General features: G+C 42.0%; 1 protein-coding gene across 4 annotated transcripts in view; it reads right to left on the bottom strand.

Annotated features, from left to right (window-relative positions):
• The window catches only part of LOC126402049 (beta-1,3-galactosyltransferase 1-like), a 119,114-nt gene that overhangs the window by 27,004 nt on the left and 65,101 nt on the right, over nucleotides 1–27,009 (bottom strand). The window contains exon 3 of one of the 4 annotated variants that reach the window (XM_050063704.1): nucleotides 14,045–14,137. The exons of 2 other annotated variants lie outside the window; for them this stretch is intronic. The gene's annotated coding sequence lies outside the window, so the exon portion shown is untranslated. The remainder of the gene's footprint in view (nucleotides 1–14,044; nucleotides 14,138–27,009) is intronic. One more of the 4 variants, XM_050063705.1, reaches the window with a different exon arrangement.

Below are 27,009 nucleotides of genomic sequence, written 5' to 3'. Positions count from 1 at the left end.
AGATGGAAAAGTCTGACAGTCATCACCGACACCCAGAAGGGGTCAGCGTACCTGTGTTTTCATTCATAAGGTTGTGCTATCGAAGTTGCTGGGATATTTAATGTCCTCAGTAGAGTTCAATGTGATCAGCTTTAAAGCTCCTCTTACTAACTGTGAACTGGGATTGACTGGTTTCCAGTACGACACACCTCACTACAGGAATGAACTAAAGCATAAAGTGAAGTTAGAGACAATTATTATGCCAAGGAGCTGAGCAAATGCTGCCTCAGTTGGCCACCTAGAAAAGGTCCACCTAAAAAATCAGCATCAGTTTTAGTGTTCGCTCTACTCCGAATACTTTCACTGCTGTACCTTGATATCACACACACCTTTCCACCAGGGAACTGAGGAACAGACTGCCATTTTTACTGATACAGATAACAGGAGTTGCTGGTCTACCAATGCCTCCATCACTTAGTGAGTAAAGTAAAGCAGAGACAATATTCCTAATATAGTGTACACTTAAACTGATATTGATTTTGTTAAGGTTGCTAAAATAGATTTTGCAGCAGCCCCTTGTCCATAGCATAAACTTTATTCTGCTTAGCATCCGTGCCAGTTTATTACTCTTTTATCAAAGTAACACAGTGCATAAAATAAGCACAGTAGAACCCTCAGACAGGTCAGACCACCACGTTTGACAAAAGTCAAACATGGTGGTCTGACCATGGGGAAGTTTGTATGAAAGTGATTCAGTGGACAGAACTTCACTCTGTCAAAAGGTAAAATGCTCCTAAAAAGCAGCACAGTTTGCAGACAGTTATGAGGCAGGATGTACGTCACTGTGTTGAATGTAATCATGGCTCTCCTTTGTCTCTTAAATTCTGTGAGATCTAGAAAATGACATCATTCCCTGGAGGTGGAGATATTAATAGATTGCTACGCAAGAAGCTTTCTAATGAGGAGCTAAGCCTAACTTGTTTTTTATGAAGCTACAGTATATCACTTGATAGGGGTTATTAACCTTTGGCACTGATATTATATGATGTGTTGTTACAGCCTGACGGTGGATGGAGTGTCATGTAGCTCTTAAATGTGTCCTTATTTCATGTGTGTCATGTAGCTCTTAAATGTGTCCTTATTTCATGTGTCTATTAATCATTTTCATAATATAAAACCCTGTCTACATGCAGCCAGCTCTTCCAGTTTACACAGCTTCTACAATTGTATTGAATGCTGCCTACATGCAGGTTACTTTCTCCAAGCCTTCCAGGCCAGATCGCCCATATGTGAGAGCACTGGACATGCAACCTGTGCCTGTCTCATCCTTCCAGATGATAAATTCAGATACATCTATCATTTAACTTAAGCGAACACAATCCTAAATGTAAATCATGATGCTATAAATGTGACTGAAAGTGAAATCTGTACCAGCTGAAGGTGGCTGAAAGCACTATATCACATGGCTCTCGTGACTCACGCAGGTGTTGGACTGTATATGTGTTGACTGTCAGCTTTTACAGCTGGGAGTTATGCACCTGCTATCTGTTTAAAGTTGACGTCGCTGCGGCGCGCATTTGTATCACACCCTCCTCCTTGTTGTTTTAGTGCCTGCGAAGAGTTTATGGGCCGTACATCAGCTGTATCAGGTGATACATCTGAGAGCGCTGCTCGGAGTGATCCGTCTTCCCACTGCCAGGCAGGAAGGTTACACTTACATTTATGTAACACAACGACAGAGGGGAGAGAGGGCACAGAGAGAAAGGGATGCAGAGTGTAACAACCAGCTGCTGTTGCTTCTTAATTATTCAGATCAGATCTAAAGAAACATCTAGCTTTAACAGTATAAACTGAGTGAAATCACAGAGCTTGTTCTTTTCAATCTGATGAGTAAGTGAGCAGCAGACACTCAATATCTCCCCGCACATGTAATCCAATAACTGCTCGTACGGACAGGATCAGCTCCCATAAGGGTGTAAATCTACCAGCATGTGATCGCTCAGCTACACACACAAACACATGTATTGAGGGTTGAGGAGTAAAGCCAGGATTGGGAATCCTTTGAAGTCAAAATAACCAATTAACCCGATTAAAAACGCTTGATATTAATTTTCTTTTCAATCTGCTCTGAAGATACACTTCAACATGTCGAGGATTTATTTGTACACTGTGTGTGTGCCCAGCCTTTATTCCCGCCTCAAGTCAAAACAACCCTTTTATTTGTACATTTGGAACAGCGAGTACTGTATTGTTTGTGTACGTGGCTGCTGTGATCAATTTCATGCACTGTTTGCATTGTTTTCTATGTGTCGTTTCATTGTTTCTTGCATCAAAGAGCTTAATTAGCTTAATTGGACACTTTAATTATGATTGATGGTATTATATTAGGAATTAAGAGACTGACAGAGCTGTTAAAGCATTACTGGCACCTGTGACTCAGTGGCACAGTGTGAAACCACTGGAGTGTGTATCGCGTCATAGACACACTCATGTAGGTGAATGTGCGTCATAAAAATATTGCTGCATATCAATATTAGTGGTGAAAAGATCCACAGGGTACCTTTACTTGTTTCCTGTCATATTTTGCACAGCATCTTGTGGTATTTTTTTAATAATAAAAACAATTATAGACTCGCAGCAGCCAGCATATTCAATTAATGAAAGGTTTATAACTGCAAGTGTCAGCACCCAGCGGAGAGACCCCCTACTGAATCAGCCTGCAGACTCCTCTCAGCATCAGGTGTAAAGCACAATGGGAGTGGTAGGTTTATTTAACAATGAAATGTGCACTCTGTGACAGATTCTTTAAAGGTTGATTGGCCGTCTGAAATTAATTATAATAAATTAGCATTTTTAAATTATTATCATTCACTGTCATCAGGATTATAAGTTTGATTATATTTAGTTTAATGACATTAGAGGCAGGTGTTACAAGGAGTACAACGCTGTCACTGGCAGAGCAAGGGTACATTTGCATTTAAAGTGTAGCTCTCTAGCTTGTTAAGACAATTCTGTCAACAGCGGTTGGCAGAATCACTTTATATTTCACCTCTGACTCTCATTATTAATTATTACTTCTTGTAGCATACATTATGAGCTGGAAGTATGAGCTTTGGATGAAAAGCATGAAATAAACTGTAATCACTTGGAAACAAATCTGTGCTGGAAAATATGATCCATTAATGTGAAATTCTGACGCCAGTCAGGGGGCAACCTCAGGGGCTGATAGATAAAGCCAGTGCCAAAAACTGCAGTTCCTCTAATGGCCACTTGAGGCTGACTCTAAAGTCATCCCCATAGACCCCCATGTTGAAATGCCCAACTTACAGCAGAAATAAACATGTTTACAGTCTGGTACAAAAAAATGGTTTTGGTCTCTATAGCTAATTTCCTCATTCATGTTGACTCCACAGGGGTGAGTTATTATATGACTCACCTGTTTAAATGCTATTACCGCTAAAAGTTATGAATAATTAAGGTTGGGAGCCATCCTTTGAAAAGTCGTGACCATGGCGACAACATGTTTAGGTAGCATAACCATGGTGTCTCCAGATTCACAGTGTATATGTGTAGCTGTAGATTCAACTCAGAGTGGAAAAGCACCCCACGTCATCTTTTTTCCCATTGTCCAATTGGATGATTTGAGAGGCGGGCCTTCTGTGGTGGTCAGGACAACAAGTTTACAGTTGGTAAACAATGAAGGAGAAACTGGTGGTAGCGGTTGCTGGATACCCAGCGCTATACGGCCCGATGACAGACAGCAGGTTGTCAAACTGCCCGAGTCATCCTAGAATATGCCTGGAAACGGCCATCATGAAGGAGAAGCTCCGGGACCAACTGGTGGTACTCCCCATGATCCACCCTTTTTTAGGGTCTCATGTACCCACACAGATCTCTGTTTCCTTGTGCCCAACAAACTATTTGCTGACAGCCTCTCACCCTCAACCAGAGCTACAGAAAGTACCCTCTGCCTCAACATTTTAGGAACGAGATACTAATTAGTTTTTACTCTTACTAATTTAAGTCTGTTTTTCCCTCGCAAAAATTAGCATTATCACAGTTAACCATAGCTGAAAATTAACCGTGCTAACCAAGCTAGCAGCTACAATTGGTCACTTCCAAAAATCCAAGATGGCGAAGGCCAAAATGCCAAACTCGAGGTTTCAGAATGGGAGTCTACAAACCAACAAACCAGTTTGTCTGATTCTGATTCTGAAGGGTGACATCATGTGGCAAGGGTCATTTTCTCTGTGATTTGCTGCAGGCTTGAGAAATGCATGGACAATGAATAGAAGGGTAAAGATGTTTTTAAGATTTGAAATTGATTCCCTGACAGCATGCAGGGGTCAAAACATTAACTGACGGGTTCGTACTTCTACCATGTTGGCCTCTTTTACCGGAGCTCTCCAACAAAGTACAGAGCTCAAGTTTCAATTTAAATGAAAGGCTTAAGCCTGCCTGCAGTGTCAGATGGTGCATGCAGGGACACCAGGATGAGATGTAGGGTGCGATTAACACTTTTGATATCCACCACCAGTTTTCAGTTCTGTTGTCTTGCATCCGCTTTCTCTCCTTCTTGGCTTTCAGATTTAAGATAAGATGAAACTTTAATGATCCCCATGTGGAAAATGGGTCGATGGAGCCGCAAACAGTATCAGGACACAGCAAAGAAACAGAAAAGCAGGTCTTACAAACATCTGCCAACATAAGTTAAACATTGGTACACTGTATATTTGTGGAATAGAAAATAGGCATATCTGTACAAACAGGTTTATTCACCATGGAGCAAATGGGCTCTTTAGTTGTTGTGAACCTGTTCTTCCTGTAAATCGTTTGCCTCGGGTGAGTAGCCAAGCTTATTTTCTGTCTTGGTCATCAGACACACTGTAATAACTAGAATAAATCAGTGATGAGTTATTTTTTTCCCACAGCAGTATTCAGCAGGAGCCAAATTCAGGTCAAACAGGGTAATTTGTGCAACTGCAGTAGCTAATCAATGTGTCAAAAGATTTGGTAAGAACCTCAGCCGAGCTAAAAGAACTTCAGTGTAACAGATTTGGAGTTTGCAGTGTTTGGCCTTCAGTGTTAAACACTGCGGTGACATGGCGGAAACCTTAAATGGAGCTGAACAATGTTTTTGATCTTTGAACTGTAAGTTTTATTGATTGCCAGATACTGTATTTCCTCAAGCAACGGCAGGCAGAATGACCAGGCTGCTAAGCAGTCAGACTCTACCTCGCTTGGTGGTGTAGAAACTGAACTGGATGCAGCGGTGGGCTAGCTTTAAATTGAAAGCCAAAGAAGTCTTTTAAAAAGATGTTCACTGCCTATATTAATCAAGTGTTTCATTGGAGGAAATCAGTCCTAACCGGCTGCAAATGTGATCTTTCTGGGACCTTGAGTATAAGCATTTTAACTTTCTGAACTTAGGAAATGAACTTTTAGGAGCTGCAGGAGTTTGATTCAGGCAGAAACAAGTGTAATGGGTGAAAATTAACATTTCTCGAGACTGACTGTGTGTGGGATGCAGCAGAGAGTAGGAGCAAAAACCACAGTCCTGTTGCTGTAAGGACCCTACAGCAGCTTTGACTTTGTGATGATGTGACCAATCACAACCAACATATAATAATAAATCAAACTTTGAGCAGTTGTACAGCTGCAAGCTGCATTTCAAAGCACTGTCCATTTTCTGTTGGCTTTTTCTGACAGACAGCCTGCTAGCTGTGTTAACATGCAAAAACATGGCGCCCACTGCCCAACTACCCTGCGGTTTCGACTGGTTAGCTAGCCTTGGCTGCTCTGCATTGCACATCACCCAGGTCAGATGGGAGCTCGCTTGTGGCGCTGCTCATTTGGTAATTCCAGCTGGCCACCCTTCGGTATGGGTCGCCCCGATGAGTACGTGGCTTCATTTTAAGCCAAAAACCCCTTTAGGAATGTTAACTACACTGCTAACGGTGCTAACAGAGCTAACATAGTTAACAATGGTTTGTGGGTCAAAACTGATTTGCACTCATTTAGTTATTTTCTGGGCAAAAATCTCTGGTTCCACCTTCAAAGATGCCTTTCTTGGTCACAGGAGACACTAAATAAAATTTGGGATTTGGATGATTTGTTTATACATTTATTCTGTTACGCCATTGGCATCACATTTAAGCATATATGACCTAGATAACTTATATAACTACACAGATTACACCTACACATTATTATTGAATTGTTCAATATCTCAAACCCAACTGTCAGAAAACAGCAACACATCATCATCATTTCTACGTCTCCTTGCAGAAAGTCAGCGTAGGAAGCTTCAGAAATATCTCAGACTTTCTCTGAGGTTTAACTTTCAGTGCGATTCCTGCGAGGGATTCTGAGATGCTTGATAAACAACAGGCCTCGAAGTACTGTTTATTTTCAGGCCTCCTTATACGATTCACTTAAACTTAAACAAATTGAAGCGGTTGCGGTGTCCACACTACTACATTTACTCTTAAACAGTGACGAGAGAAAACAGAAAGCAAATCAGCCCCTCTGTGACTCCCCCTCTGGTTCAAGAGCAATATGTGGAAGAATTGCACGTTAACTAGCCTGCTCTAGAGAAATTGTTCCTACGTGTTGAATTGCAAAAAAACAAAAGGGTATAGACACCTTATCGCCAGCGTACTGCAGATAACAAGCCCAGGGTGTGCAGACGTGGATTTGTGCTTTACTGTTCACCTTATCACAAACTCCAGGCGGACGAGTCTCAACACTGTGACAAAGTGCAGGACGCCTGTGCTTGTTTGTATTATCACCATCATCATCATCTGGGTGTTATTTATGTTTGGAAGCAGTGTACATTCAAGATAACATGTCCAGAGATATACAGTGATTCATTCATTCACTGATTCATTCATTCATGGAAAATATTACACCTTTCAAACACATTTCTTCCTCTTTTAATTCAAGCACATTTCCATTATATAATGCTCGTAACAAACCTAAATCCACGCATGAATGCACACATGTATGAAAAGAGACCAAAGTCTCTGTGGCCAAAAATGAGCGACAATGGTGATGTAAAACACATTATCCTGCAGCCACAGCGGTAATTATGGTTTCTAATGTCGGTCCAATTAGCAAGACCCATCAAGCTGTACTGCTCCGAATGTGCAATTAGGTTTAATTACATGATAGAAGCATGGCAGATAGCAGGAGAGGATGAGAAAAATGCATTCTTATCTCTCAAACATTGTGCTGTCTTCGAATGCTTCATATTGATATGCTGGCTTTGTATTCCAACCCATGAAGTGGAAGGCACACTGCGAGGCCAGCGCTCCAAATTTAGCTACATTTGGCGTCTTTTCAGAGGCAAAACGCATGAGGATTTGGGACCAACATGGAGAGTGCCATTTGGCTCTGAGTGCTGCAGCGTGTGCAGGCTGCCCAGCCATCTTGTTGAGATTTCTGGACAACTGTGTCTTTCTCCATCTACTCCATCTACCCACAATGACTCTCAAGCTCCTTCTACTGACGAAACAAAAAGGCCTCGACGTGTATTCAACAGCAGAGAAAAGAATCACGTCATATCTTACTGTTGGACTTCGATCGACACATTGTCAAAATGTAACTTGTTAACAGCAGGATATCTAAAAACACACCTGTACTCCTGTGTATGTTCACAGGAGCTTCAAAATACAGTCCGAAACCACAGGGGAGGATATTTTCACAAAAGTCAGATACTCTGCTGGAAATCGCAGCTGATCCATGTGAGACAGAGCCTGAGGTCAGAGCTTGCTTTTGGTTTGACTGGCCAGTTAGTGAGGGCTGTCAGCTCGGCTTTCTTGTTGCTACAGCAGCAGCAGTGATGTAGTGGGAAATAAACCAGGTGAGCTCCCTCCACTCTGTCGATATCACTCACAAAACACTGTAGCTCCTTTCTCCAACAGTCTTTGAACTTCTGTTATCGGCTACACTGGACTGATAGAACTCAACTGCTTTGCTTGAAATTTGAATCATTTTAATTTCAGTAACTGTTCACGAAACTCATCCCCGACACTTAACAACCAAAACTAGGCTTGGCAGGAATGACAAGCTGTTGAATTTCTCTACAAGACTAAGTGCTGTGCATCTGGCTCTAGACAAATGACAAGTTTGGAAGGTGGTGTTTTTGTTTTGTATTGTCTTGTCTTTTTTTTTTTACCAAAACCAAAGATTAAAAGAAAAAGTGTAAGGCATGGATTATTTGTTTGTTTGCTCTAACTTAAGCTGCAAATGTTAGCATGTCCGGGTAGCTAGCTTACTCACTACGATAGCAATAGAGTGTTACTCAGAGGCTAATGAGGATATCATTTGCTAGACCAGAGGTTAAATGTTCAGGACGCCAAGACAAAGGCATGACCCGCCATATTCTCCCTCTGACTGGCTAGTACTTGTTGCCTTTGTTGGTTGGATTGGTCAGATTTAGGCATGTGGAGTAGCGCTGGTTCGGGTAAGGGCAAAATATCTTATCTTTGTTTCTGACCCAATTTTGGAGCAACACAACTAATTTAAGAGTCAGACCGAATTTCAGCTTTGTCTGTGGTTATTTGCCATGCAGTGTACGGGGGCGTGATCAACTGCTCCTGGCCCACCCTCGGACATCTGGATTAATTTCTGATACATTAGAAATTTTGTTTTGCCGTCCTCAGGGTCTCGCAAAGTTGAAGCAGAGCAGAGTTGATTCTCCAAAATTAGTGCATTTTGTTTTCTCTGTGCCTATACAAAGCGGCAAACAGGGCATCTGAAAGTGTCATGATGACACAACATGTTATGTGGATGGAAAACATGGAGGCCAGATTGGGCGAGCTGCAGTAACAGCCATCCTATCAAAACCAATATGAACGAGAGAAACGTTGGCAATAATGTGTCATCGTGAACCATACTGGTGTAACGTTACAGACCTTTGCTAGCACACAAACTTCTACCTGCCTCTGAGCTTTCAAACAAAGCTTTATTGACGATTGTCAACAACCAGAACAGTCTGCTGGGGCTGTTTCTGGTTAGACAAAAAGGATCTTACTCTTTAACGAAAAGGTCTATCTCTGTTGGGATCCTCTCAAGAACTGAGCCTGTCAGTGGCAAAAACAAACACTTTCATTGGACCTAAATTGAAAGCATGAACGTGCCCTCAGTGTGGACTTAACATTGTAGCCTGGCTGCTCAATCTTGGACCAATTTTAAAAAAACAGGGATCCCATTAGTCACTTTGACCCCAAAACATGGGAAAACAGAGTAAAAAATACACTTTAAGTCTAGATTTCTATGTTTATTTGATGTGCAGAGAGCCACACAACACTTTGTTTCCCCCCTCAGTGTAACAGGATGTCATATTTTGTGGGCGTTTCCATAAATACTGACTGCATCTACAAGACCTTTGAGTGGCAAATCTGCTATTGTGTAGACTGCTTATGTGCTCTGCTAGAAAGGAAAGTTTGACAGGCGTAACAACAGTAATTACGGGTGGTGGTGCTAAGTGAAGACTCATTTCATTCCCTAAAGGCTTTGGGAATTAGATATACAGCGAGCATAATCAGGGCTTGGACCAAAACGTTTTGTAAATAAGTGTATAATACTTTATGGTTACTCAATAGACATCATGATGATTAGTCTCAACTATTTCTTATTAAGGAAAAATACCCTTCACTGGTTGTGACTACACTCCAATTAAAAACTTTAAATATAATTTGGGAGGCAGCAATCTGAACCCAAATTATGCAGAACAGTGTGGCCGCACTGCGCAGTGTTTAACATTGATGCAATAAGTGAAATTTAAATGTAAGAGAACAAAGACAAACTGCTGGTCACAAACAAGATTATCAGCAGTGTTGCTGAGTTCGGCTCGCTGCCTTGCTTTGTCAATATTTACCTCTTACAGTTTGATCTCAGCTCCTATTGTAAGTTTGTCGTTTCCCTTAATGAGATTTGTTCTGCTGATTCTTTGTCTGCCGCTCTCGACGATAACCAGGAGCAATGCAAAGGCGAGCAAATCAGGCCTGGATCGGAACTGAGACACCATAATGAGCACGATTTCACAGGCCCCGCTGCAGGAGAGCCTAATGCCCTGTCAGTAACCTGCTGTGAAGTAATGACTGTGCACGTCACTCTCTAATGCTATTTCCTCAAACACACACACAAACACAGATATGGAAAGATGTACACCCATGTGCAGACAAACAACACTGTTGTTTCATTATGCTCTTTTACCCCAAATACACTAATGGCCAATTATTTCTGATATTTTTCCAGCGGTAAAGCTAGCGAGCGTTTTAGCAGAAAATACCCAGTAGACTTTGTCCTGTGAACTATGTTGCTTTATGAAGGCTTTGTGTATGGATGTAAGAATTCTCCTGCGGCCAGTGGGAGATGGGGTTCATCCAAAACAGGCCAGGCTTCTCGGCAGCACTGACATTTGTAAGACCTAATAAAGCCGTATTTCTTTTCCCCTTTAGAAAGGAGCTGGCCTCCACCCGGGTTCTTAGCTTGTGTCCACGGTGCATTGTTTCCCCCCAGAAATGTATTACGCCGTTGAAGAGGCTGGGGAGAGTGCAGTTAGACCCCGTGGCATTAAAGCTCTCCACTAAATCCAATACCAGTGAAATAGTTTTAGGTTGAGTGCAGGTCAGCTCCAGAGCAGATTGGACCCCTTTATCTCTTCAGACAACAACAGCCCATGTACCTACATACTGTAGATATACGATGATGCTTGTCAGTGTTGCCTCCATCCAGCCCAGTTGCCTGAAGAAAATGTTCTTGTACGTTTCTATAAACCACAAATACCTTACATCTACATGTTTGTATGTATAATATCATTTCTAAAAAGGTAGCCCAAGCTGCCCAAGCCATTTTCCTCCTACACAATGAAATCACATTGGGTGGAAAACCAGCTAATCTGGCAGGTGACAGGTGTTTACAGCAGACCGTTTTCCATCTATAAACTCTTCCAATTTATGTGACTGCAACTGTCAATCTACAATCTTTAGAAAAACTAAATAATAATAATAATTATGATAAAATAAAATGAATAAAAAAAAAAATTATTGCAAACTTGACCACAAGTTAGACTCATCCCCTCGCCTATGCACATTATGCAACAGACGGGAGCGTGTTTGGTTCATTAGCTGCTGAGGTGTTGCGCAGGATGTTTGACTGCTCTTTGAACGTGTATCCGCGTCGCAGTTTGGACTAACGTCGACATAGTGGTGACATCAAAGAGAATGTGTGAGAGGCTGACAGGTACGGCAAGCCATATTGGGGTGACAGAGCCTCGAACACAAGCTGCCATCAAAGTGTGAGAGTGAGAGAAAGAGAAAGGAATAGAGAGAAAGAGAAAAGATGGTTTGTGGCATTTTGCATATGCTGAATATCTGTTTTTTTTATTTTGTGTTTAGCCGTTGTTGTTTTTTGGATATTCTTGTGAGACTTCAAAAGTTATTGCTTAAACCAGAAATGTCAATAACATTCTACTGTAGTGTCGAGCTTTAAGACAAACATGAAATGAACAAACAATAGTTTTCAACTTTCATGCAGCACAAAACAAAATTATTGTAGCTGCAGCTGCAATTACCTCCCACTTCCTTCTGCCTCTATATAGCTGGGATGTATGGAGTGAGACAGCTTTGCCAGAGAGACAGCAACTGTTCCATGGGAAATGTGTCATTTGCATAATGCAAACTGTTATAAAGTGTATCAAAAGGAAAGAATAGAGAGGAAAGATGGGCAGGAAATGACAGAAAAACAGACAAAAGTGGATGTTAGCAGACAGAAATATCACACTGGTGGAACAAGCTATGGAGTGAGAGAAACATCAAGAGAAGGATTTCTTTCTTCCAGTGTCACAGGGGATTGGGAGCAGAGGGAACAGAGATACACAAGTCTGTGACCTCAACCAATAAAAATTGCTTTTGTAAACCTAAAAGTCCCCTGTGACACCCATCGTGGGGTTTTATGATCTCCTGTTGCAGCGCAGCAGCCTCCTTATTCCCCGTGTGCTTGTCACTGCTGTCTGTTTACCCGCGCATAAAAACGGAAAACAAAATCCTGCAGAAGACGGAGCTTCCCTTTGAGATGCAGCGCTGGGTTAGAGTGACGGCTGCACTCTTCAACTCCTCCTCTGATTCACTGTCTTACTCAGACAAAAGGCATTATCACACACTTGCTCTTTGCCTCGTGTCTGTACTTCCAGCACGTGGGCTGAGCTGCTTTTTCAGTGTCATTTCTGCATAAGTGTAAATAAGATGCAGAACTGATTTCGCCCTGTTGCCACGGATGCACGTACACTTTTTACAGCTTGAAAGTGCAATTTGAATAAAGAAGCGTGAGTGTGTAGGTGTGTGTGTGGGTGTAGTTGCACTCGTTATGTGTCCAACTGTTCCTAACAATGTATCAGTGTATGTGACAGAGTGTCTCACCAATTAGTCGGCCGCTATTGAACTCCAATACTCTTCTGTTCTGTTTCAGCTCAGAACAATTTGCACTACTGATGGATTCAACATTGCTCCTTCTAACTTATAATTTAGCTGAATATTTAAAGCTAGCGAGCGTGACCCACGGTGTCTTGTTACAGCACTTGAATGACAATGCCGACCCTGCGCTTTGGGTGAAATGAAACGGAAAATGAACAAAGCTCTCGCGGAAAACGTCTTAATGACTCTTAATTATCTTTGCCATAGTGCCAAGTGATACACTAGTCATGTAGGACACACTAATCCCTCTTATGCTAACTACATATATTGAGCAAATATCTTAATCTACAAGTCGGTGCAGAGAATTTTAAATCCTAGGTATATCAAAGAAAGTATAGTACCTCCCACACGCTCATCTGGTGATTTAAAGAACCTGTGAAATGAAGGTGCTATTGTTCATAGTTTCTGCATGGAGCTTTTGCTGTGTGTGATAAAAATGTCAGTGTTTCTGCATGAGGATATATTTATGTCAAAATCTGACCTGTTTCAGCATCATACCTGTTGTTTGGAGGTAATTAACACTTCCATCCCCAGTGTTGTCACAATACAAAAATGTTGACTTGGATACAAGTACCAAGTTTAGTATCATGACACTCATGACGGAAGCGATACATGGAGGGCATTGCTTCTCTCTCAATCAAAGCTGAGGCTCATGCCATAATAATGGGGATGAATGCACAGCAGCTGCACCGCTACCTTTCCAGTACTGCCACGTCCTCTCGATCACTTACACCGGAGACATATTTGACCTACAACAAGTACCGAATGTTCATGTCATGATGCCAGACGAATCAGTCAACTTGGTGAAGTGGGCGGATTCCAGGGTCTGGAGCCAGGCGAGTAAAAACTGCAATCTACGGTCTAGCACTTGCAGCACTAACCTGAGTCAGAGATGTATTTTTGAGCATCAATTTTAAACCATCTCTAATCACCAGCAGCTGTCTCGCCTGCTAAAAGCTCAAACATACATCAGTACAAGTGTTCTTTTTCTTCTTCCACCTTGACCTTCAGTGTCCATTTTCCATCCTTTGCCAGCTTTTGAAGCTTGAAATCCAATTTCTTCCGTGTAATTACTCATGCCTGACGATTCTATTTAATGTGAAAACAAGGGGGACACTTAAAGTTTTAAAGGCCCTGAGAATCTTTTTTCTTGATCTGCTTCTTTCTCCGAGTGTGAACACAAACAGTTATTTTACATTTGTGCTTTTGTCAAAGGAAAGGGTGATGCCCAGTACACCAGTCAGGGTTCAGCAATTTTTCAATTAGATTCAATGACAGTGGGGCCATTTGCTTATGTTGTCAGGTCACTGTCATCACATCTGATCAAACCTACCCCACACAGTCTCGATGAAGCAGATCAGCTGAGTCTTTGAGAGTTAAACAATAAATAACAATGTATTTGCATAGATGGAGAACTTGTTTCCATATAGCCAATCAAATGGCTTTATTTGAAACCATATTTGCATAAAGCAGTACTATCAGCATTCTATTACAGACAGACCAGACAGCAGCGTGCGACACAACACAAGAGCCACAGACTCTGAACAACACCCAGATCAGCATTCACTGTGGAAACGTAAACGTACCTGCAGATGCAAAATGCAACTGTCACTCGGGTCCGGTTAGATGCAGGTGTCTTTACTTTGTCTCTTGTTCCCTGAAGCTCAGCCTGCCAGCTGCTGTCAATCAAACACAGAGCAGAAATATTTCCTATATTATTCCAAAGACTTATTTTTCTAACTATTAAGAAAAAACTAGAATTACTGCCTCGTGGTTGTATGCCTCCACGAACCAGAACATTATGATTTCACAGTGAAGGTCACAGTGATCTTGACCTTTGACCACCAGATTCAAATCAGTTCATTAGTGGACATTTGTACCAAATTTGAGGATGGTCCTTCGAGATCATTTGAGATATTGCGTTCACAGGAATGACAGGGATGCAGGGTCACAGTGACCTTGAGCTTTGACCATCAAAATCTAATCAATTCATTGTTGAGCCCAAATAAAGATTGAAAGTTGCAAATTTAGAGAAAGTCGCTCAAGGTGTTCTTGAGATATTCCATTCACAAAAATGATGACCTTTGATTTATGACCACCAAAATTTAATGAGTTCATTATTGAGTTCAAGTGGATGTTTGTGCCAAATTACCTCAAGTGGTTCTTGAAACATCGCTTTCTCAAGAATGGGGTGTACATACAGACAACCTGAAAATGTAATGTCTCCGGCCACGGTTATCACTGGCGCGGATGCATAAAAACTATTAAAATAAAAAGAATAATGAAAAAACATGTTGACATTACTTTTGACTACAAAAACATTGAGGAAATGTGATTTCAACTGGTCTTTAAAGGATTTTCATCACACCTTTATCAATATATAACATTTTGGTTTTCTTGCACTTTAGTTGGGACCATTAAATATTCTTCTGATTAGTCTGCCAGTTTCAGCTGAGTCTGACAAAGAGAGGCCATAATGCTGCATTTTAAAAGCACCGCACATCTGTGGTCCAGCCACACAGGTGTCTTCAGTTATCCTGGCTGATTAGACCTCTGCTCACAAGGAGGTCCATTTATATGCAAATAAAAATGATAACGGCATGAGTTGTCCCATTTCACCAGGTGAGGGAGATGTCAATCAATGGGCCCTTTTTGCAGAAGACATTTGACATGTCACAGCAGAAAAAGCACAAGGGTAAATTATCTCATGAATAATGGCTGAATTTAGCTGCTTCAGTTTCAGGGTCTTGGTATTGCGCATGCCGGCTCACTGTCACAATTTTCTGAGGACTCTTGAACTGATTAAGTAAGTCAGTAAAATTTATTTCTACAGCACTTATTGCAGACATAAGTCAAGAAGCGGTGTACAAGGGCATTAAACAACACGTAGGTCATGTGGTCACTTCATAGACAATGAAGTACCTAAGCCATGTGTACAGCTAAAAACACAATACATAATGAGAAAAAAACACAATGCATAACAAGAAAACACACGGAGCAGGCAGATAATTCCATAATTTGGGTGCTAAGGCCTCAAAAGCTTGATCACAATGGGTCTTAAGGACGGTGCACGGAAGCAGCTCTTTAACGTATCCGACTTTAGAGAGCACGCTGATGAGTCTGGGTGAAGTACTTCAGCCACATAAGTGGGAGCCTGACCGTGTAATGCTCTTTAAGTAAGAGTGAGAATTCTAAACTAGATCCTATATGCGACAGGGAGCCATTGAAGAGAATTTAGTATAGGGATAATGCGAGACCATCTGGGCAATAGTCTTGCAGCAGCATTCTGGGTTGCCTGGAGGCTAGTGTCAAAAATATCGACAAATCGATTCATATCGATTCTGAACATTGAAAACTGTTTAATACTCATTTTTCGCAGTATTGATACACCTGTATCAGCTGCACTGTCTTGTTTTCTTTTATTGTTAAAGTTTACAACAGGCATTATGTATTTCTAGTATCTAGTATTCTACTATTTCTTGAGTAGAAAAAAGGGGATCTGGTCAGCTGCTTAACATGGGTATCAAAAAATACAGATTAATCAAATACTACCCCAAAATTATGCAGATTTGAGCTGGCTATAGAGGAAAGAGGCCAAATACTTTGCATGGTCAAGGTAGCAACATCCAGAACCTCCGTCTTATCAGCACTGAGTTGTAAATAATTTTCTGCCACCCCCTCCTTAATAGGATTAAGGCAGTCTGGGAGCCTCAATAAACTAACAGGCTCACTGGGTTTAAATGGAAAGTGGAGTTGGATATAATCTGCATGTAAATGATATACAATAATAAATCTGTTTATAAACTGTCCCAAGGGCAGCAAATTATAAAGAGAATACCAGAGGCCCCAGAACCGAACCCTGCAGGACACCACAAAGCAGTGGAAAGGAATGAGACAGAAACTTCTGTCGGTGAGATGAGATAAAATCCAGTCTAATGCTGGTCATTAGCACCATCTGAAGTCTGCAGATTCTGTATGCCCACACAGTCCTGAAGAGAGGACTAATCAGATAAAATTAATTAAAAACACCTATGTGGATACACGTCGTAAACTAATCTGTATGTGGGAGTTAATCATCTAACAGGAAAAGGTGAGATAAAAGTCATGCGATCATATATGCATCAACATCAAAGATGATGTGTGTTCCTCTGACAGAAAACTTTCCCTGTGAGGAAAAATTAATTACTTTTCATCAGTGTCTCTCTCATGACCCCACATGTGAAACATTGCACGTTACACGACCACGAAGTGTGTCCTGCAGAGCCAGCGTTAAATTACACAGGCGTAGGAAGGCAGGTCTTTACACTATATGGCAGATCATTTTCTGTTCTATTCACCCAGGCTTGTTTTACTCCCTCCTCTCATTTCATGCACAATAACCTTCTAAGATAGAAAGGCTTATAGTCAGGGTGATACAACGCATGAACTATTACTGAATATCTTATAGCAATTCCAAATTAAATTTTTAATTACATTCTAAATGGGCTGATATTTAGAGATTCCTTTTAACCACACTTACATCAGAAGATCCAAACATGTTTGAAATTATTCAAGTTATTTTTGTGCAAATATCTCCAAAAGCCTCTCAGCAGATTTGTTCATGACACAGATCTAAACACATGTTTATGCTGCTTTGGGCTGTGTCTGAGTTCAAAGACGTGTTAGAGGATTTTTAGTGTTCCGTTATGGTGAAATAATAGAGTGGGTGTTAATTATGCTTAAGTAGTTAATGGCTGTTCTGTGCAAGAATCTGATGAATTTACAGCTCTAAAACAAGCCAATTTCTACCTTTAGAAAATACATTTTGGACTAATTGTGCTTTCAAGACCCATCATGAAAACATTTTTCGCATTTGATCAGCAAGATGAAGGTTTTTCTTTATCACCATGCCTCCCAGACTTGTCTCTGTCTTCTGATTGCTATCAAGCCTCCACACTGGTCCTCTGCAAACCCTCCACGTCCTGACCAATGCTGGTGGCGTCCCTTCCAGACAGTTAGGGCCAGATACGCATCACACATGCACAGCCACAGTTTACAAGGGAATCTATTCATCTTCCCTGTCTGTTGTGTACATTTCATAAGTGTTATCGGGTTTGCTGTGACATTAAGTTGCCCTAGAATAGAGCAGCAGCTTGTTTGGAGCCCATTTATTTTCTCGTGAAATACTGTGTCATTACATTCGCTTCATCCAATTAAAGGGAGGCTGAGCGGGTGAGAGAGTAAGCAAATATATACAGAGAAAGAGGGAGAGGAGAGTAAATCAATGTAAGGCTTTCTTTTCATTTCTGGTCATTGACCTGCTAATCAAACCAAACATTCTGATGTGTGTGTCCACCATGATCCAACAGCACAAAACAGGACTTGATCATAAATGGGATATGATGTTTAGATGTAAGACAAAGAAGCTATTCATATCTCCGTATTGATTGACTGATTACTGCAGTCTATTTGCGGTTACAAAAACAAACCGGCAATGGGAGAGCGACAGGAAATATTAAATGCTACACTGTACATTTATTACCACCTGACAGCTTAACTGCTAATGTCTTCTCTTGTGCCATCGCCAACAGCTGTCTGCTCCGAGTGCATCCACTGTCTCTACCTTAATCTCTCTTAGTTGTTTGACCGCATTCACTATGAGATAAGCCTCAACACACATACTCTGTCCATCTAAACACACACTTATTTACCTTTTAGATAACTGTCTCTTCTTTAAATAAAAAACATAGATCTATTAGTACCCCAGGGAGGATGTATTTCCTCTTAGGGTTTCTGACAGCCGGTGCGCTGCAGGGTTTATTTTAACGGTTTACTTTGCGAGCGCAAAATGTGTTTCACGCTGTCCGTTTCAACTGATTTCATCATTACACTACATTTAAGAAAAAGACAACTATACTGATGGCAAACACGTTACATGGGACAAATACAGTGGCAAACCACAATTTGATCCTTTGTCATCCGGGGAAAAGATTCAAGTTAGGGGGAAAGTTTTAAAGCTTTGTGAAACGCTGTCTAAAGCATATTCATAATTAAATGGGTCTTGTTGTATATTCGGCAATGTAGTAACATTTTTGCTATTTTATTTTTGGTAAAAAAAAAAAACATTCTGTCAGTTTGTCCCAGCCTGTTATCACTGCAGATGAAGTCAGTTGCTCAAATGAGTGTTATTTCTTACTGTATATCATTCACTTCCCACCAATATTGCTTTCATTTTCATGCTGTTCTGTTGATTGACACATCTCTTGGAGATTTTATGGAGTGGAAGGTAACAAATATAGTAACTCATCAGCCGTCTCACAACAGTAGTCTACTCACAGTATACTTAATGCATGAAAACAATCTGTATCATAATATTTTCATGACTTGTTCACAACGATACAATCATAATATGATAACAATTATTAAAAGTATGCTCTGTATGGGCAGCACTGTCCCTTATAAACATTAAATATGACCAAATAAGCTGATTTTAAGTGCAGTAAACCGGCCCTGTGTTCATGACATCATTGCGGGGGATCTTATTCAAGCCAAGGACTAGCGAAAGACCCAGCAATGTCCCAGTGGGGATCACAGGAAATTCTGTGTGGCTGCATCTGTATATTGACCACATACAAATATAAACACACCATATGCAATGTCCCAGGAGAGGAATATGACTCCATACTCCTGAAACATACATTCTTGGTACAGTTTATTAATATGTGCAATAACCCATATCTCTGTAGATAATCCTCATTTCCCGACAGCAGAGTGGTATCATCGACGTATAGAGGGATATTTACAAGCACAGATGATGTGAGATAGCACTGTTTTGTTCCATGGAAATGTACGTCAGTGTACGATATAGAGGCAGCTGACTAACACTTCAGTGATGAAGGGCACACGCACATGCATTGATCCCACCCAGGAAAAGTGAGAGGGAGATACTTGTGGTGATTGAACCACACCAGTAACACTCCTCCAACTGAACTCAGTGCAGGGAGATGAAGCAACAGCCTGTGAGTCAGAGGGGAAAAGCAAGAGGACAAGAGAGAGGTACGGTATGGGATCCTGCACCCCTCTCCTGTACGCTTTGACATCGAGCTTTCTCCTTGAGCTTGCCGCCAGCGGAGGGTCCCATGGTAACCTACCCCAGGAAACAAGGAAGCAAGATCACTGAAGCAGCCGCCAACCACAGGGTGGGAGAGTAACCCTGCAGCATTATAAGAAGGTGAAAACTAGTGCTGGCCGCATCCTTAAATTGGCTCTGTACTGGTACTGTATACTGTGCTGCACACACCCACCTGCTGCAAGTCATGCTGCCAGCACACATCACAACCGCCCACACACACACACATGCTGGAATACACTACTTTTAACAATTCAGAGTCTCTCTGATCTCTCTAATCTCTGGATGTACAACATCACTCTTCCTCCTGGTGGATTTATATCAAAGCTGAAAGCCAGAATTGTGAAATAATATAAAGGATAAAGTTTGAAAGGGAACTCCAAGGCATCATATACAAAGTGAAAAAGTTTTGACAGCACTTGTTGTTTCACAGTTACAAAAATCCGTCCACCTGCTGCTTTTGGATGTGGCTCAAAACTAATGGATTTTTTTGGTTCGCTGCGTTGTCAGTGAGCTGCACACAACCCTCTATGGAAATATGTTGTCTGCAAGGATGAAAACGTTGAGCTCACACCTGCCTGAATTACTAACAGCGACCATTTAACACTTTGCTGATGAGTGTTGCATTGTTGTTTCACATTGTGTGTGTGCACATGAAAGCTGTTAAACTGAAAAGGCTCCTACAGGAAAATCTGCCAACGTGCATGCGGCTGTTCTCTTTTGTGCACCCTGTCAGGTGGAAACCTTGTATTTCTAAAATGTCAACTTTTCACAGAGGCAGCCTTGTTTCTAGCCTTGGGCAACATGTACTTTTGGCTCAGTCAGTGGGTTATGAAATGGGTTTGAAAAGACCAAAGTTACATAAATTTATCAAACAAGGGACACTGTGTTGTAATTAAGTTAAGGTTACAGCTCTTTCTGCATCTTTTTGTCCCTTCTTGATTTTAAAAATACAAACATAAATGTGTTTTTTATGATAAAGATATATACTAGGGATGTCAACAATGATCTATTAATGGGTTAACCACAGGGTATATTTTTGACAGGTTATGCATGTCAGTCTGAGGGTTAATTTTACTGCTCTTCACTTTACTGCACTGCGCACCAACCGGGTCAGGTGGGAGCTAGCAAGAGGCACTGTTCCTTCAGCAATTAGTACCTCATATTGTATTGTATTAGACTTCTTTGATACAACTAGAAAACATCGAATAAGCTTCAAATATATCATGACAACATGCTTTGACTCTCGCCTCTCTCCTTCTGTGTGCTCCTCATACTTTCACTGTATTACGCCGAGGTGAATGAGCATGGCAAGGTGAGAAAAACTCAGCCTTTGCTGCATCACCGTCCTTCCTCCTCCTCTAACTTCTCTCTGGGCTTTCAGTCCTGCCTGGCAGCTGGGGCTCCAGAGTCCCTTTTGTCATTTCCACTTCAATTACAGCCGCCTTCGCGATGGCAGCCCCCACAGCACTGCGCATTTTCAGGTGTCCCTTGAAAGACGAACCTCTTCGCCTGGCAGGAGCGTATACGTTCAGTTTACAGAGTGATCAAACAGTCCGGCACTTTGATAATCTCTCTCTGCCTGTCTGAGTCCTCCGCTATCTTCCTGGACAAGCAGTGAGTAATGAGAGTGGGGTCTGAGCCAAGCCGTTTGGCTGTGTAATCCCTTTCATAATGCCCTTCATTGGAGGGCCAGGGGTCATAAATAAACAACGGCGGTGCGGCGTCACAGAAGGCTGGGAGGCAGCGTCGAGGTGGGCAGATTGTAAATTGGTCTTGCCCAGGAGGAGGGGTGGGGGTTACGCTGCTGATGACTGAGGGGGTCACACAGTGCCATGGTGTGACTGCTGCAGACACTTATTATGCTGAAGGTGTGATGGGCGGTGAGGGAGAGGAAGAGAGGAGGGAGCGCTGAATGGCAGAGCTGTCTAGGGGTTATGTTGACTGCTGGACCTTGTGATGATAGGGAGCTCCCGTGGGGAGATGGGGACCTAGAAACAGCGTCCCTCTGCAGATGTACTCTTTGTGTGTGTTAGCGCATGACTGGACGTGCACGTGAGGCTGCGTGTGTTTGTGCATGTCCCGGTGTTGGTCCGTCAGCTGCAGGCGTTACTCCTCCCGTAGCTGTGAGAGGACCGGCTAGGTGCACATTTGCAAATCGCTGCAAGGTCAGTGCGGGCCTCGTTGCTCAGTGTCAAAATGGAGGACAGGAAGGAGGTAGGTAGGTGGGTGTGTGGGTGAGGGAGGAGAGTCATCATTGTCTCTATGGGGGGGGCCCTGGGGACCTGAGCCCTTGTTGAGTCCTTGAACTCCTCTCTTTTCTGCCTGCTCACAAACACAAAATAAATAGCTGCCTCTGTGAAACACAGTCATACAGATACATGGTGCAGAGGAGGAGGACACAATGTTTTTATGAATGACATGTTATGTGCTTTTATGCTATATCAGGTTGAGATATTGTGCAGCGGGCGACTATAAGGTGACAAGGGAATTTCATTATCAGGTCACTTAAGCATCTATCCATCTATCAAGTGCTATTTGTGGTATCACAGGCAGCCACAATGGCTCAGCCAAACAGCCAAGGTCTCTCTGACTCTTCATAAATGATGTGCCAGAGTCAAATAGACATAATGCCAGTGTTTTATCTAAACTGAGACCAAGTCATGACCAAGACTTTGATGAGATGAAACCATAGCTACATCCACATCAGTTTGAAAAAGAGTTTTAAAATGAAAATGATCTCTGTACACAGGAGCTTTTTAGCATCGTTCATATGTAATCTCCATTCATACTAACACATCTGAAAACACACATGACATGACCATGCACATGCCAATGTAAACAGGAGTCTAATCTGCGGTTGGTTGTTTAGTTACAGAAAACACGACAGATGGCAAAAAGTAAGACCAGAGATTTCTGTGTTTGGACCGACAAGGGTCCATGAGGGTTGTGAGACAATGAAAAGCAAATACGGCACATATTCGAGCCGCACAGGGAGCGTTATCCATTGCCGGAGAAATCTGTGACAGGTGGAAAGGAGGAATGTTAATGTAACCCACACAAGAAAGGCTACATACCTTAAATGTTTTGGACTAGATAAACAGAATTCTGATTATCTATGGCTGAAAATGAGCCCAAAACTCTCAGCCATAAATGGGCCAGAGCTGGCCCTCACTTGCCAGAACAGTGTGCTGACAATCTAACCACTTTTTTTGGAGATATATTTTTATAATCATTTAACTAGAGCCGAAATCATTAGTTGATTAATCAGCAACTATTGTGACAACTGATTATTCGTTTAAGATGGTGTTTATCTGGTTAGGGATATTTTCTGCTGGTTCTTCCTCCTCTCTTGTGCTGATCTATTCCCAGTTTGCGTTGAAATTACTTCAAGAACAAGTGTCACTCCAACTAAAAGCGTGCAAGCCCGTGCTCACCACAGCCCACAGCTGTGTCACGGCATTGCCCCTTTAAACTGAAATTAGCCCTAGAATTACTTTTACATAACATACCACCGACACAAAGTACTTAGTATGCTATGCAACCCACTTTGAGCCACCAGAGACGGCTACAAAGCCTGCACTCCCACGGATAGGAGTGGAGAGTAAGCGTGTGTGGCAGAGTGCTTACGTCCAGAGAAATACTTTTGGGCAGAACTTTGAAAGTTTAGGTTGTCTCTTCCAGTTCAGTCGGAGCAGCAAAACAGAAATGTTCCGAAATGTAAAAGTCAACATGTTTACCAAGACGGCGCGGTGAAACGAGAACTCTCAGATGAACGTGGTGGGAGAGTGTGGATGAGGAGAAAAACACACAATATATCTACAATATATCCTGCACTTTTCCTTCCTTTGTCATTCTCTTTATCCACTACCTCATTTTCGCTGCGTTTCCCTCCTCACTCTAGCCTATTCTCCCGCTTCCTTTTTACTTTCTCTCTTCCCCTCTCTCTCAAAAAACACAGGAAAAAATGAAAAATGACCTAGTTGATAAAGGCGGACGTGATAAATGGCCGTCGAAAATTCTGCCTTTTGAACCTAGTTCTAATTTTATGCGGCATCAAAACACCATTGTGCCAAAGTCCAAGCCCCCACATTGAAGTAACGGCATTGCAGTGCATAAAAGCTCCCTTATGAAGTGTGCTGTCAGTGTGTAGAGGGAGGGTCTATTCATCTACACCGAGATTAGCTTTATCAAAGTCATGCATGGTTAAGAGTATGCAATTGCTCATTGAATACACAAAAGACTAAAGGATTTCGGGTGAGGAAAAAGCCTCACAGTCCGCACACCCTGGTTCATTTCTAACATCAAACACCGCTGTTCAAAGAGATAGTGTGCACTGTGCTTTGTGTGTGTGTGAGAACACCTCCAGGAAAAGGAAAGTGTAGGGAGTCTAGGGGAGTAGCAGGGGGTAAATGGTCAAGGCAGAAGTGGGCAAAGAGGAGCAGAGAATGAAAAATGCATCGGCTGTTCGCCGAAGGTAGCCGCGCCTGTGTCTCTTTGGAAAAACATTTTCATTCTCAAGCACTTTCACCTTGACACCTCGTCATCAACGGTCAGCCTCAGACATCATCAATCAACCTCCATGTGCATAAACCACTGGCAAGCTTTTTGTGTTCAACTAGACTCTTACTCAAAGCCAAGTGAGTGGCCCCTTGAGGAGGCACGCTTCATAATACAACGCTGAATGCAACAAACAAATTGCTGTTGATTTTCCTTCTCTGAAAGCCCTACCAAGATTGGTAAGCGCTCAAAGATATGCCTCAGGGTCATTAAAATTTCAAAGTGTTTGTTCCTTTGGGAGATCAGATGATTAAAACCATTGTCACTAATAGCATCAGGGTTTATCCACCAGGGACAGCCCAGTCATTAGAGGAAAACGTTGGCGTTTCTGCAAACCACAGATATTTACATTTGTACCTTTCATACATATCATATCAGCACTTATAAGTGATGACGGATAAGAGCAGACTTTGTCATCTGGAGGTGGAGGGAATGGTGCATGAACAAAGAGCGGTTGATTTTTACCAAGCCATTCCTGTAGTTTGCTGCCTGTGTTTTCTGCTAGTATAGTGCCACAAAGAGTGGTTGATTTTTACCAAGCTTTCCCTGTGTTTTTTGCCTGTGGTGTCTGCCATGATAGTGCCACGAGCAGCAAATTTACCCAAGCCATCCCTGTGTTTTCTGCCAGGATAATGCCATGAACAGCGGTTGTTTTAACCCAGCCATCGCTGTGTTTTCTGCCAGGATAGTTCCATGAACAGTGGTTGATTTTTACCAAGCTTTCCCTGCGTTGTCTGCCTGTGGTTTTTGTCAGGACAGTGCCACAAACAACAGATTTATCCAAGCCGTCCCTGTGTTTTCTGCCAGAATACTACCACAAACAGCGGGTGTTTTAACCAAGCCATCGCTAGGTTTTCTGCCAGGATACTGCCATGAACAGCAGCTCTTTTAACCGAGCCATCCCTGTGTTGTCTGCCAGAATAGTGCCACGAACAGCGGTTGTTGTAGCCGAGCTCTCCGTGTGTTTTCTGCCAGAATAGTGCCATGAACAGTGGTTGATTTTACCAAGCCATCCCTGCAATTTCTGTCATGATAGTGCCACAAACAGCTGTTTTAACCAAGCTATTGGTTTGTTTGCTGCCGGGATTGTGCCCCCCAGAACATTCTGTTTTGGCTATACCAAAATATGCTATAACCAAGTGGGTGCCTAAATCTAACCAGCTGTTCACCCCAATGTTGTTGAAACGTAAAGAAACATTAAGTTTTTACACATCTGCTACTTTACAACATTGGCTTGCCAAGGAACATGAGCATCAACAGCAAATGTAATGGACATCTGGTAAGTAGTAGAGGATTCTCACCCTACAGTGTCTGTTAAGAGAATAATTTGACTTGACAGTGGTGTTAGAGGCAATGTCACATGATCAATATGATCTTTCTGAATGACCCTCTAGGGATCACAACAATCAATAACCAATTTAATGGAGATCTGGACCAAAGTGTTGGACAGACCAATGGACCAACATCATTGGGTAATGTTTGAAACAAAGTAGTTGTGACAGGTCTGATCACATCTGAAGGCAAAGCTTATTTCTGCAGGGTTCCTTTTAAATAACACATAGAATATAATTAAATACTTGTTTCATGGTCGTACCCAGCAAAAGTACTATCAGATACAAAAACATTTCATGATTAACATTACCTACAGCAGGAAAGAGGAAAATATTTAACACCTAAGTAAATTAAAGGTTAGGCTTTATAATTCCTTCTAAAGCCTCTGAGGATAGTTTAAAAAAATAATTGCAGGTATGTGTGAGGAGGTTTCACACGCTGTTCAACCATCCAAAAAGCACTTCAGTTGAAGCACACGGATGCTGAGGCCCACAGGTTCAAGGGGAAAACTAACAAAACACCACCTCTGTTTTATTCTGTTGTTTTTGTGTTAAACTGTGTACATGTTGGAGCAGAACGGTGATGTTTGTACAAAGCAGAAGTAGTTAAAACTGCAGACAGCTCATGCTGGTGACTGACTGCTTATGGACTCCTCACAAGGATGTGTCAGCCAAAAACTTTAAATTAGCAGCAAAGTGAAATACAACTCAGAGAGAGAGGGGATTCACTCCAGCGATTCCAAAACAAAAGCAGCTCGCGACCTTCACTTTAAATGAAACCTTCATTTGTCAAGAGATGCTCTGACTGGCAGAGCTCTCTGCTCAAGTGGATATGCACTACCACTAGACAGAAAACAAAACAGCACTCATACACTGCACTGCTCTATGCAGCGCTGCATTGTGCCAGGTTCAAGGGCCAGTGTAAACACCATTTGCTGCTTCTTTCACAGATATTAACCCTGCAAACAGGAAGTGATGATGGGGAATCAGTAGCCTCGCCCTGCCCACTTCACAGTCCAGGCTTTGTGGTAGAAGGTTAAACGCTGCAGGAATACACCCTGTGAACTGAGATATAGACCGCCTCCACACAGCTAGGTTAAGTGCAGACTCATTGATTGGTCTCATTGATATATTTTAAGAACCGCCTTTGATTTGTTTAACCTGCTCAGAGTGAGATGAGTGTAATTTAATGGACAGAACAGCCTGCAGAGAGAACAGACTGTCCACGTTGGCATGTACACAACTAGTGCCAATTCTGCCAGAAAATAAAAATATAATACTCCTCGTTACATGAGTGAATTTTCACTAACGTTATTTTGATGATCACAGAAAATTGCTTTAGAGACATTAAGTGAAATTAAGTATGAAGAGTGCATGTGCGGCCACAGGCTGACTCCAGCCACGTGTTTTCCTCTGCATGTGCAACTTGTTCAAAATGTTATAAAATGTTTCAACTAAAAATATAAGCATTGCCTCCACCTCCACAGAACAAAAGGATGTGGACAAAAGAGCAGCTTAACCACAGATGGAGAAAAAAGAAAGCAGAAGTGTT

Source organism: Epinephelus moara, chromosome 15 (assembly GCF_006386435.1).
Source record: "Epinephelus moara isolate mb chromosome 15, YSFRI_EMoa_1.0, whole genome shotgun sequence".
Lineage (NCBI taxonomy): Eukaryota > Metazoa > Chordata > Actinopteri > Perciformes > Serranidae > Epinephelus > Epinephelus moara.
Note: the sequence above shows the minus strand (reverse complement) of the source record. Positions and strands in the feature narration are given on the sequence as shown.